The sequence below is a fragment of the Heloderma suspectum genome, chromosome 1 (assembly GCF_057233095.1).
Source record: "Heloderma suspectum isolate Gila_16-S chromosome 1, 16-S_ref, whole genome shotgun sequence".
Taxonomy (NCBI): domain Eukaryota; kingdom Metazoa; phylum Chordata; class Lepidosauria; order Squamata; family Helodermatidae; genus Heloderma; species Heloderma suspectum.
In genome coordinates this window covers 327098947-327113166 of record NC_139458.1, presented here as the reverse complement: position 1 = coordinate 327113166, position 14220 = coordinate 327098947, and positions in this window count along the sequence as shown.

Here is a 14220-nt window from a genome sequence, read left to right as displayed (position 1 = left end):
GGGACAAAGAGGGACCAAGAAAGAGAGACAAGAGAAAGAGTAAGTGGCAGACAAGGCAGAGGAAAAAAGGGGGGAAAGGCAAAGAGTGGAAGAGGAAAGAGGAGGAAAAAGGCAAGGAGAAGGAACAAGTGAAGGGAAAAGAAGAGGACAAAGAGAAAGAAAAAGAGAGGGTGCCAGACCATACATGCATGCCCCAGTGAAGATGGGCATGCACAAATAAAGAGCACCCTAGCATTAACTGGGCTGCCCCTAATGGTAGTTATCTATAGAGAAAAGGCGTGGCTGTGTGGCATAATCAGCTGCTTCCAATTCACCCAGGGTGAATCGGAAGCAGCTGATTTTGCCTGGAGCTTATTACCTGGGGGTGAAGTAGCCACAATAACGTAAGAGTTTTTTAAAATAAGATGATGTGACTAGAAGGCAAAAAAGAGCCTATCCCAAATGTGTGTCATTGGGACTGGTGTAAGGTAGAAAGGTGTAAGTAAGTGGGTTTCTGTTGAGATGAAAGCAAACAGCCTAACTTGCAGAGAAGACAAGTGAAGGGTTAAGGCTGGTGCATGGCACAGAGAGTTTTATTAGAAAGTTTTGAAACACGATCTGCAAAACAGGCAGGTCAAAAAAGAGAGAGAGAAAGAGAAGAGATTTCTCTTCCCAAACAAGGGGAAGAAGTAATAGCCCACCTTTGGGCTGTTACATATCAACAAAGTGTGATAAATCACAGAGTCAGGGCTCTGTATGTGCAAAGTAAGAAAATACATCACCCAGAAGGGGAGTCCCTCTTTGACCTGATTTCAGAATGGTTTCAAGGGATCGGGGGTGGGGGTGGGGGTGGGGGTGGAAGCAAGCGGTTGCAATAATTCTGACTGTTATTTATAACTTTGTGTGCTTGCTCATATGGCTGTCGCATTTTAAAGTATACATTTAAGTAGATATCAAGTAAGTACGTATAGATTGATCTATAAGTAGATCAATCCCCTGGTGATCAAACAGCAGGGCAAAGAAGATTTACCCCTCTGTGTAGACTGCTATCATCCTTTTATAGCAGCCATATCGGGGGTCAGACTAAGTAGCCTCATGCAGTCTCATGCTTCATGTTCTTGCTGAGCTCTTTCTCCCTTGAATATATTGTTGTAAGCTGACAAGACACAGGAATTCCTTATCTTGTCAAAGGTCATACAATTGTATATCTTGTTCTCTGCTGTTCTCTTCTGTTCTCTCCTTATCATGGCTACCCTATAATCCAGTTCTTGTATTATAAACAATGGTGCTGGGAAAAGAAATGTTGAGGATTGCAACCCCACGCGAGAGGGGGAGGAGGAGCCATTTCATATGTGTCACAATGTGTATAAAAACAATGTGCTGATGTATTTCGGGGCTTCTGGCTCTTTGGAAATGATTCCAGCCTTAAGCCCGCACGTTAAATAAAGAATCTCTTTTTTCTTCACTCCGTGGTCTCTCTGACTCTAGGTTCTGCAACATAAATGGTGCCGTGACTCGGATGTGGCAGGCTCTGAGACAGAGAGGTGGCAGTTGCCTGCTCTTAATCGCCACACCGGGAAGACGAGCTCGGCGCATGCCTCCCTTTCTTGGCGCCACCGACCTTTTTGTCGAGTGAATGGGAGAAAGCCTGCACCGGGATCGCCCAAACGGCAGCGAGCAGCAAGAGAACCTTGGGAAGTGGAGGAAGGAACTTGAGCCCTGCCTGTATCGCAGCTGCAATTGAGTTGAAACCCACATTGGAAACCTTCAGGAGAAAGGCAAGTATATGGGAAAAAGAGGGCCCCGCCTTTAGGGAGAAAGGCCACTGGGCAGAAAAAAAGAGGGCCCCGCCTTATGAAGAAGGTCAGTGTTGGTGGTATACGTATACAAAAGAACCTACTCCTTGCGGGTAGAAGGGGGGCCTGATCACACCCCCGAGTGGGCGCCAGTACCCAGCACACCAGTACTCAGTAGGAAGCTGAGGAAGCTGGGGAAGCCGCTTTCCACTCTGGTAAAAAGTGGGAAAAGTGGGTGGCAGGGACATATGGATGCAGTGGAGAGATTGATGATTGTGTGAGTGGCTACTGCGGTTTCTGACGCATACCGTTGACCATCCGGGTGCCCAGGCCAGTAGCAAAGTGCGTGGTGTGTAAAATCCTCTTGTGTCGGCCAGTGAGACCCCTTACTCACTGACCAATTCCCATTCCCTAATTGTGTCTGTCTTCAGTTTAGGAGGGAGGCTATGGGTGGTGGGGGAAGCAAACCTTGCACCCCCTTGGGATGTATGCTAGCAAATTTTAAGAAAGGTTTTAGTGGAGATTATGGGGACCCCCCCATGAATCCTCAACGGTTGCAGACTTTGTGTGAAATAGAGTGGCCGTCTTTTGGTGTAGGATGGCCTACTAAAGGCTCTTTAGAGCCCAGCAAAATCAGCCGTGTATATGCCATTGTGGTTGGGAGACCTGGGCACCCCGACCAATTTCCCTACATAAACTCGTGAGATTCCATAGTCCGCGCTTCTCCTCCATGGCTAAAGAAATGCCTAGAATCCCAGGCAAAAGTTTTGGTGCTCAGAAAAAAAAATTGGCCAAAAAGAAATTACAACCAGTGTTAGAAGCCCCGTGTGAAGATCTGGCAGAGCTAACGGCGTTTCCACCTGCTTATGCCCTGCTTCCACCACGGGCCCATGTTACTGTAAGACCGCCCCGTCGAGATCCAGATCCTGTGGCTCCTGAGCCCCTGCCATCCCCCCTACAGAGGCATTGCCCCTCGCTTTGACTTAGAACTGTCACCATCAGTTTCAAGCTCCACCGGCAGTAATTCGCCGATTTCAGCTACGGTCCTCAACTCCCAGATATTGCTTGCCGAGACTTTCATCTCTACGGGATTGGGAGGTTCCCCTCTTACACCTCAATCAGCATTAATAAAAGAAACTGAAGAATTGAAGTGTTGGGCAGAAGATTTAATAAAATCGGCAGTGACCCTTAAAAAGATGTGTTCTCACAAAAAAGAGGAGGCGAGCTCGTCTACTGCTCAAGACTTGCACCCCCTTGAGATGTATGTCAAACAAAGAAGGAAAAAAGGTTTTTTTAAAAAAGATTCAGAATAGAGAGAGAAAACAGCAAAAAGCTCAAGGTCGAGCTGAGAGGAAAAAAAGAACAAGATCTGAGGCTGTTAATTAGAAAAATGTTGCAGGACAGTCTGGCTTTTAACAATGCGTGGGAGCGTGGGAGTGTAAGGCCGAAGAAGTAGCTGTTAGCCTAGCGTGCCGAGAGAGGGGGGGCAGGAAAATTGCCCACAACGTTCTGAGTTGTGCAACATCATCACCTCGCCTAATTGAGATGAAATCCCTAAGAAATGGAAACTGAAAATGAAGACCCAGAAGATGAAGGCAAAATAGAAAATAAAGGTGAAGAATCAGCCCCCAGAGCACAAGCTAGACCCCTCTTCGAGTGAAAAGTGTGCCATAAGACTGTCCCAAAGCAGAATGAAGCGGAAAGACCATGCTGAAGATCTCTGTCAAGGTAACCGTGTTTAGCTTTGAACTGTGTTAGAATTGCATAGAGCCTGTAGCTACTGACCATCGGCTATATGATTTCTGAAGAGCGTAACCGCTTTTGCCGTGGGATTCCCTGCAATGAAGAAATCTCACTGATTTAAGTGTCCAGTGTTACACTGCCTGAGTGTGTGCGCTGAAGAGACCGAGAAACCAGACAGCATGTTCCTGGCCAAGCCAAAATTACACTACTACCATGCTCCTGGAAGCTGCAATAAACTGTGTAAGCTGGGAGACCCAACCTGATTGAGAAGAAAAGAAGATATTGGAGCAACTGTCTTAAAAAACAATGAGATCTGTGTAGCTGGCTGGCTGACGCTGTCAGTGATGTCACAACTTTAAATTAAGACTGTTTTCCTGTTTGAGACCCCAGCGAAAAAAGCTGACCCGAGTTATTTGTTGCCCGTGCCAAAGCAAGAATTTGGCTGCCCTGTACCTCATCGTGTCCTGTTTTAAGCTTGGGATTTACAAATACAAACAAACTAAGAAGCTTGCCTTTGAAGTCCTGCAAACCACCCCACCGCCTCCCCGAAAATTAATGGCTGCCTGAAAAATGCAAGTATAAGGCAATGCCCATCACCCCCCAGCGTCCTGAGTTTTGGCACTCAGTGTTTCAGTGCTTTCGTGTACCAGGTTAGAAGAGAAAAAAAAAGAGTAAGTTTTTAAAATGTCTGTGAGAACCTGACAGAAGTAAAATAAAATTTACAGAGGAGTTGCCCAAGTTAAAGCATCACGGCTAGAGAGCTGAGCTGTGCCGCTCTGTTTAGACAGAGGCCTTGCTAAAAAGTTAAAGGCCCTTGTCTGTCAGAAGGGGTGTAGGGCCACACTTTCCCTTTTTAAACTGATGCAAAAATGGAGAGCCTTTGCTGGAAACATCACATCTTCATTGCCCAGAGCCTTCTCTGTTTGCTTCCATCATCATCTGGGCTTTTTAAAGACACTCTGCACATGAACTAAAATTTTAAATTGTCAAAGACTTGCCATGGACAGTGCTATGAAGCTTTTAATAAACTTGAACTCTCATCGCTGTGGACCGTGTGTCTGTGTTTGTAGTCAGCTCAGTGTACAGCAGGCTGAGCTTGATCTATAACTTTTAGATTTCCTTCTGCCAGAACTCATGCAGCATAGAGTTGCCGATGCAAAAATGGTGACCTAGAACTCTTTGCGTGTGTGGGTATGCCCGTCCCTTGATTTTAATGGGCCCTGAGCTTTCAGCCAGAAGAGCAGTACAATTGCTGGATCTGCTCCATCATGCCTTACCGTGCTAAAAGTGCTTTCCATTCATTGTGTTAAATTGCAGAAAAAGTTTGCTGCGTATATTTTATGATTTTAAAATATATGTGATATTTGCAGATTAGTGTTAGTTGCAACTCCAAATAATACTAAGTGTGGTTCCCAATAGATGACAAGGAGAAAAGACAAAGTCAAGTAGAGAAAGACAGAAGCAAGTAGAAAAGAAGGAATAGAAAAAGTAGAAGACAGATAGAGAAGGGAAAAAAAAGAAGAAAGAAGAGGCAAGAGGGGAAAAAAAAAAAGAGAAAAAACATTTGCAGAAAAGAAGCATGGCCATAGTTGACCCCAGGGTAAATTAAAAGCAGCTGATTGTGCCTGGAGCTTATTACCTGGGGTAAAGTAGCCACAATAATGTAATAGTTCTTTAAGATGAAGAAAATGTAACTAGAAGGAGAAGAAGAGCCTATCCCAAATGTGTGTCATTGGAACTAGTGTAAGGCAGAAAGGTTTAAGTAAGTAAGTTTAACTTGAAAAAGACAAATAAAGAGACAAGGCTGGTGCATGGAGCAGAAAGTTTTATGTAAAAAGTTTGAAACATGATCTGCAATACAGGCAGATCAGCAAAGAAAAAGAAAGCAAAAGAAAGAGAAAAAATTTGTCTTCCCATACTAATGAATAAAAGTGTTATCAAGCACTTTGGGAAGCGAAGTTGTTTACAGGAAGCTGTGCCTGAGAACCAAACACTTCTAGCCTATGCTGAAAATGCTTGCTAGTGTTGGGCTGCCTCATGGGTAACATGTATGGTATAAAACCCATTTAGCCCAATAGCTCGTGGTTCAGAGAAGCTGTCTGATCCAACCATTAAGTATGCCTGTGTGCTGTAAGTTACCCAATAAAGTCTCCTTGTAAGTAAACCCCCCCGCTGGAATCCCAAAACACAAGTGGGGCTAGAGCGCCTCACCCAGTATCAAACCCTGCTGTTAAAAGCCGTAAAGGCAGGTATGAAGAAGTCAGTTAATATGACCAAAGTGTCTAAAGTGCTGCAAGGTGCCACCGAGGCCCCAGAGCGTACTTGGAGCGTCTTTCAAATGCCTATCGCCAGTATACCCCCCTCAACCCAGAGGCCCAAGAAGACGTGGACGAAAGAAGAAAAGAAGAAGACCCGGCAGAGGCAGAAGATTCTTAAAAAAAGAACCAGTGTGCCCAGTGTAGACAAGATGGACATTAGTGGCATGAATGCCCAAATAAAATAAATCAAATACAAAAGAGAAAACCAAAGGGGCCAGAATGGGCGAAGAGAGAGACAGCTTGAGAGGGGCCGTGACATTGACTGTGAGGGGCCGTGACATTGACTTCGTGATTGACACTGGAGTGGCATCAAGAGCAAGCAAACGTTAGCCTTAAACAAGAAGTCCAAACACTGAGCGAAGTTCTTCAAGCCCAGCGTCGCTTTGTCTTAAAAAATAAGCCATTCCCATCACAGAAGTTCATCCTTTCCAACCAAGAGTTAAAGTATGAGTTAAAGAGGGAAAAATAACCCTTTGACTCCCAGATGGAGAGGACTGAAAACTGTCATACTTTCCACCCCCGCAGCTATGAAAGCAGCTGGAGTTAAACCCTGGATACATTGGACACGAGTCAAGAGAGCGAGAGGGGGAGAGTAGACTGTAAACAGAAATCCTGAAAATCCTTTAAAAATCATTCTGAAAAAGCAGTAAGAAGACTCAGGCTAGACCTTACTGTGGACACACCGGGAGACTGTCCCCCTGCGTACGGTCAGACCTGCAACTGGAAAATTGAAGAAGGGGACTAGACCCTACTGCAGCTTGCCAGGTGAATAGCTGCCCAGCGTACGGTCAGATCCCAAAGAAGATCAAACATGCGTGTTGTAGTGTTAGTAGTGTTGCATTGTGTTTCCTTAATAAGGTGCAAAAAGGGGGGTCTGCCCCTGGAAGGAAAAGTTTGTCCCAGTGATTTGCTGATAATTACTGGCTTCACCTGGCTAACATCACGAGAGTAAAACATTTTTGTTTGCCAAGAGATATACCTGCAAACAGGCTTATTAGCTCTTGCCTAATACCTGTCTGTAGACATCCTGGGAAAATTCAAAAAGATACCATGTTAAGAGTTTATAGTGTAAGTTTAACTTATTCCCAAAATGCTAATTGGGGCGTGGTTGCAAAGATCCTACCCCCTACAGAATTTACTTCACGTACCCCCATCGTTGCTGAAACAAATACTACGTGTGCACGAATGCTTAATTGTCAAAAATTTTCCAGAAAATATAAAGCTATCCCTGGCCCCCTTCCACTGTAATAAAATTCAAAACGTATCTTTTAATGATGCCCACATACTTTTGCCTCATAGATGGTTTTAGACATGTAGTTCCCGCACTTAGTCATTCATTCCTGCCAACTTGTCTAATAACCACCCATGTTGCCTCAGCCGCCAATTGAACTGGTGCCAATTCTTCCCCTGTGGCCCGAGAAAATCCGTCGACGGCAGCCTCGAGCACTCCAACTAACTAAAAATTGTAATAGTCATGTGCAGTTATATTCTGACTCAGAAAAATTGGCCTTAGCAATGTCACTGTTTGGGGTTCCAGGTTTAGCCTTGGCTAATGGTCTGGAGATCAACCGGTTAGCTTGCAGCTTAGCCAAAAGCATAAATGCCACCTCACGAGCATTGTCATTGTTAAATAAAGAGTTGCATGATCTAAGAGGTGCAGTTCTAGAAAATAGAGCTGGTATAGATTACCTCTTCCTTCTTCATCATTTAAGTTGTGAGACACACCAAAAGCTCTGTTGTTTTAACTTAACTGATAATGGCAATGCTGTAGATAAACAGATCAACAAGCTGCACAATATAGTAGCTAACAAAACAATAAGACAAAACAATTAGCTCAGTTAGTTAACCCCTTGGCTTCCAGATCGTAGCTGGCTTGAAGCATTGTTCATCCTAATTCTACCAGTGTTGTTCATAAAAGTTCTGTTATGTCTCTGCGTTCCTTGTCTTATGCGCTGTTTAACCAATCTGTTTTATGTCTCAGCTAGTAAAACTGCTGCCCTCTACGCTCTAATAGCCCAACAAGAGGCTAAGTAATATGTATGTCACAAAAAGCTTTGTATAGTTATCAGACATGCTATAATTGTAATGAAATTATGCATTTAAGGGGGTAATGTAGCAGCCATATCGGGGGTCAGACTAAGTAGCCTCATGCAGTCTCATGCTTCATGTTCTTGCTGAGCTCTTTCTCCCTTGAATATATTGTTGTAAGCTGACGAGACACAGGAATTCCTTATCTTGTCAAAGGTCATACAATTGTATATCTTGTTCTCTGCTGTTCTCTTCTGTTCTCTCCTTATCATGGCTACCCTATAACCCAGTTCTTGTATTATAAACAATGGTGCTAGGAGAAGAAATGTTGAGGACTGCAACCCCACGCGAGAGGGGGAGGAGGAGCCGTTTCATATGTGTCACAATGTCTATAAAAACAATGTGCTGATGTATTTCGGGGCTTCTGGCTCTTTGGAAATGATTCCAGCTTTAAGCCCGCACGTTAAATAAAGAATCTCTTTTTCCTTCACTCCGTGGTCTCTCTGACTCTGGGTTCTGCAACACTTTGATCATCTAGGGGTGGAATGTATTGGCCCCAGGAGCGTAACCAAGTCACCTGTAGTGTTAGAGGGGCCTAGAGATCCATAATGCCTTGCTTAAGTTCATTATTAGTGAAATTCCCTTGCTAGTAAGCCTCTGAGCATATGAAGATGAGTCAAAGGGCCAATAGCATGGTCTAGCACATTCCATACTAATGAGTAGAGTATCTAATCAAGATGTGCCTAGGAAATGAAGTTTGTTTACCTTAAAGCTACAGGTGGCTGTGCTGAGAACCAAGTGCTGTTAGTCTACGCTGGGAATGAATGCTAGGGGGTGCTTGCTGCTGTCATGCTGCCTCACTGCTAACATGTATGGTATAAAACCCATTGTACCCCATGGCTCTAGGTTCAGAGAAGCTGTCTGATCCAATCATTGGGTACGCCTGTATGCTGTAAGTTACTCAATAAACTATCTCCTTGTAAGTAAACCTGAGTCTGATTTATCACTATCTTGGCACCTCTAAATTAAGAGTTCGAAGCCTACGGCCAGGGCAATACACATACTAAAGGCCCTACTACTGGCAGTTTCCAAGTGAACTCATGCAGCAGTGAACCATGTTTTCTATCTCATTTGCAGGCCCAAACGATTCTCTGCTTTTTAAGCAGCCATTTTACTTGCCTTCCATGCTGCCTGGCTTGTCCTACTGCTTGCACTGCACCAAGCCTTCTGCCTGTTGGATGTCATGTTGCTAAAGGACGAGAGCCATATAGGCATGATTTCAGCTGCTCTTCTGTCGATACCATCTGACTCGAGTTTTTGTCCCAAAAGCAGCTTTGATTTTTTTCGTTACCTCACAGTATAGAAATATTTGGCTGGCCTTCTCCTGGTGCCAGATAATGACGACGTTTCTGGAACTGTGTTGATTCCTATCAGCATGGGATCTAACTCAGCACTGTGGCTTGCTTTATAAAGGCCTAAAGGGAGAAAACTGCCAGCATTTGCATTCATACAGCGTCCACGGTTAGGAGGTATGCAAAGCCTTGGCTGATTTAATCTAATTGCAGAGGTCTGGGATAATATTATCAATTACCTTGACACTTCCTCTCATGTTGATAATGTGGATTAATCTTTGCAGCATCAGCCTGTGAGTTATTTCTGTCAAGGTCTGGCTGTGGTGCTAGCGGGATGCTGGTTCTTCAGCAGCAATTATGCTGTCTCTAGGCGAGATTCATCACCAGAGGGGGGCAATGTGGAGGCAAAAGCCTACTCCCACCAGACTAACCAAAGGTGTTGCAACAGGCATCCTTGTCTGCCTGGTAACAATGCAAATGTTTCAAGAACCATAGGGTGGATCTCCCCACCACTGGTGTAACCCACTGGTATATTTTTCTTTGAGAATTCTGAGTGGGAATATCCCTGCACATGCTCAGTAAAGGAGTGAGATAGGGAGCGGCCACCATTTTAGGCAGTTACCAAAATGCAGCATGGAAGTAGTTTGCTTTCTCCTCTCTGTAAGGCCCTGAACCCTTGAGACAGGTTAGTAGGGAGGTTTCCTTTTGAATTTTTTTTAAAGAGTCATGTGTTTGTTTGTTTTTACAAACACTATGAGTTCCTTGTTTGTTTATGTTCTTTTATATTATATAAAGGGCTGTTTGCAGAAGTTAGTCCTCTGTTATTGGACTCATCCACCTTGAGAAGATTGCTGTGGAGCTGGAATGAACTGAGTAGACTGTTTTCCTTCTTCAGTCAGCAGAAAAATCAAGCTTTAGAGAGACGTTCTGTCTGTCTGTCTGTCTATCATGGTTGTGGACCCAAGCTAAAAGACAAAACTCTGGGAGGGCTGTGCACTGTTTCATTGTTTTTAGTGATAAGTGAATGGTTATGCATGTAAAATTATTACATTGTTTTTAATTAAGAAATTAAAATATATGTTGATTGTCCCTGTACAAGGCCTTTGCTGTGAGTCCCCTTAGAGACCCTGGAGAAAAGAGTTGAACCGGCATCGGGGGCAGGCATTGTTGGGCACCTGCTGAGGCCCGCCCCCTACAGGGGGCCCACTGATATGCTCCAGAGCCTCCCGGACCTACCTCTGGCTGCTGGCCTGCCCTCCCTCAGGAAACAAGCCAGGACAAGAGCGAGGAGGTGCAGCAGGGCCCTCCCCTTTTGCTCCTTCTCTGGCCGGTGGCACAGACTGGGCCCAGAGGGGGAGGGCAAGCAAGTGGGCAGCCTTGGAGAGGAAGAGGGGACCTCATGGAGAGGGAGGCCCGCCGTGGGCACTGGCCGTAGGGTGGCCATGTGCCCTCTTTTACAGAGGACCATCCTCTATTTGAAGAGAAAGAACCCTAAGAACTCTCACCCATCTACAGTGCTCACCTGGCCAGTAGACTGAGCAGGCACAAAGGTCACCTGGTCACAGTCTTCCCCACTATGGTGAGATACGCTGCATTACTATTTAAATTACAATGAGCATTTTTTAAATTTACATGTAGTCATGTAAAGCAGCATATACAAATGTTGTGCAAATCACACACACCCCTTTGGTCCTCTTTTTGGTGCTGCATTTCCTCTTTTGGCAATTCATAAGTGCCCCCCCCCCAGGCACTGGGGCCCCCCATGCCTGGAGCCAGCTCTGCTCCCTACGTACCTGCTGCTGGCTGGGCAGGTATTGTTGTAGGGTTGCTGGCTGATTGCTGTGTGAAAAGGTCTATCACACTGGATCTGCCTGATAGCAGTATCTGATGTAGTCACTGGCATTTGACTACAGAATGGTAATATTTCTTAGGGCCCAGGATGTGTGCCTCCCCTTACGCTGTGCATTTATAAATGACTCAAATGTTGCAAAAACGCCCTTTGTATCTAGTGCTGCCCCCACCACCTCCAAAGGAAACCAAAACCTAAGCAGAGCTGCCTTCCTGCCACCCCCCCGAACTTCGCACTGCTCAGAGACATGAGCAATGTGCAACAACATCCTGGATCAGTGCTTGAGCAGCTGAAGGGCTGGGAGCACCTCATCAAGGGCCTGCGCCCAAGCATCCTTGGGTGGGCTCCTCAGCAGACCCCATAAATCCATGTAACAGTGCTGTAGCGTAGGGTACTGGAGCCTGGGAGTAGCTCTGATGAGACCCTGATGTATGAATTGCACTCCATTCTCCAGGCACTAAGATTCAAATCAGGCAGGGGGATGCCAGGGTGGCTCATACAACAAGCGAAATATAGGAATTACTTTCCATCCCACCTTAGCTTCTTAAGGGGGTCCTTAGGGCTTGGTCCAGGGAGCTCCTCCACCATTTGAAATCTGAATGCCAGCTGCTCACATAACCCTCTGTGATTCCACCCAGACTGAAAGCAACTGCATGGAGAGAGCACAGAGCCACTGCTTTCAACAGATATGTCGTATATTCAGGAATTCTTTGGATGGAGGGGCTCCGCCGATCTTTCCCACTCCTGCATGCACGCGGGATTATAACAGCAGAAGCTCACACTGAAGTCATTGCATTAGTTATCCATGGACAGTCGGTACAGTCTTGAGATGAAACCACACAACTGGGTCTTTGTTAGGGTGGCCAACCTTTTCTGCAGGAAAAGGCTACGGAGCACCTGCTTTGCATGCAAAAGGTTCCAGCTTCAGTCTCTGGCATCTCCAGGTGGGGTGGGGCTTTCATTCAGTGGAGACCACATGTGTATCTCTGTGTGTATGAGACTGACAGGTGAGGGGAGACTGACTGGATCCGCATGCCACAAGAAGTGGCCACATTTGCTCCATCCCATTCAGCCATCCTCTAAGGGTTAAAAAAAAAAACACCTGCCTGGAATATTTGGGCAAATTTAAAGACTGGGCAGTAAATGGAGTGGAAATATGCGCAACTGCAGTAACTGTTCCACAAAGGGGCTGTGAATAGGCGGGGAGGAACCAATAACTCTCCTTTCTGGACTGGCTGAATACTCAGGTAAATGTTGAAAGTGGGGAGGACATCAGATAAAGGCTTAATAGGGGGAGGTAGATGTTGCCAAGTGGGAGTTATTGTGCCCCGCCCTTTGGTGTTCCTTTTCTTTCACATTTTTTCCCCTTTTCTCGGTGCTTCTGAACTGTGTGAATGGGTTCTTCTCTTCTTAGTATTATTTTACCCCCTCATCCTTCACAACTGTGTGCAAATTCAGCTATCTGCAGTCTCACCTTGTCAATTTCCTTGTATGTTACCTACTCCACTTTGGTGCTCCCTTTGACAGGTGAAACATACAAGGAAATTGACAAGGCAAGACTACACATATAGTACAGCCGTATCTGTGCTCTTGCACACTTGCAAAAGACTGGGGGGGAGGCAGAATAAAAATACGGCCCCGTTTATGCACTTCTGAGGAACTGATTTATTTATTTTTAAAGGTGGTGAATGAAGCAAGTGCTCCAAAAAGGGGTAGCAATCAGAGTGGGGATGGGATCAGGATGAGGAGACAAGATGTGTTGTGCCACAAAGGACACCGGGGTACATGCAGGGAGTGGGCTGGAGGACTAAGGGGGAAAACAAGCCACATTGAGCCACTACATGCCTGATCATCTGTTGGGAGTAACATGGGTGGACAAGCAAGCAACCAACCCATGGTGGCTTACTCTCCAGGGTGGCTTAGTGTTATGTGCAAATTCGGCCACAGCGTGTGCTTGTGTATGTGTCTGTGGGAGGGGGGAGGGGAGCCTAGGCCCTACCAATTGACATCACCAGTTGTCAGGAATGACTGGAGTTGTAGTCCAAACATCTGGATGGCATCAGCTTAGGGATGGCCAGTCTACCTGAGAGTTGCTCTCCAGGGTCTCAGACAGAGGTCTTTCCCATTACTTTCTACTTGACCCTTTTAACTGGAGATGCCAGGGGCCTTCTGCATGTGCTCTGCCACTGACTTACAGTCCCTTCCTTCTGGCAGCAACCCCTTGTGCCTTCCCAAAGCCACCCTTGAAGTGTGAAGGCCTGCTACCAGTAACCCCTCCCATGCATGCATACAGAAGCATGTTGTGCATACACCCAAGTCTATCTGGATTCTAGCCATAGTTTTGCATCTTCTGACAAAGCTATCTATATGTTTCTATACCACTGGATGGTGGGGGGAGGCAAATAATTGTTATGTGGGGGTAGGCAGAAAGTAAGTCAAGATTTACTAGTTGATCTCTGGGTGATTTGCAATAGATCAGCAAGGTTCTTCAGCTCCCAACTGCTTAACAATAGCATTTTGAGGTCTAAATTAGATTGTTAGAATCCCTGACCTGTTCAGATGTACATTTCTGTCTGTGTATGCACGTCATCCCACTGTTATGGCTCATGGGGATCAGCAGGTAATTCATTCCACCCCCTGAGCCACCATTTTGCATCCAGCTCCAGTTGGTGGACCTCAGGGTTCTAGTAAAAGACAGAGCAGTTCCTGAAAGCTTAAAATCTGCCCTTGTCTGATAAAGATATACAGTGTTTACACTTTCTATACAGAATATTTATTCCCTTTAATCTAATACTTTATTTTAGCAAGTCCTTACTAGAGGGCGTTGTTGCACTGACTCAAGTTTTCCTTGTTGAAATAGAATATTAATAATAATAATAATAATAATACTTTGGAAAGCAACAGGAAGAGGGAATCTAAAATTGGGTCTGAAGCTGTGCAGCTACAACAGAAACATTGACTAAGCTGCTTTCATGTTATTTGGAACATAAAACGAAAATGTAAAGTAAGCACCTCTATAAGTATTTATGGTAATACATCAATTCTTTCATAGCTTTTATCTTCAGAAGACAAGCAATATTTTGCTGGCATAATGAGTCTTCTAAAGCTTTCTGAAAACGTTTCCTACAATCATAGTATGTGTTATGATTACTGTA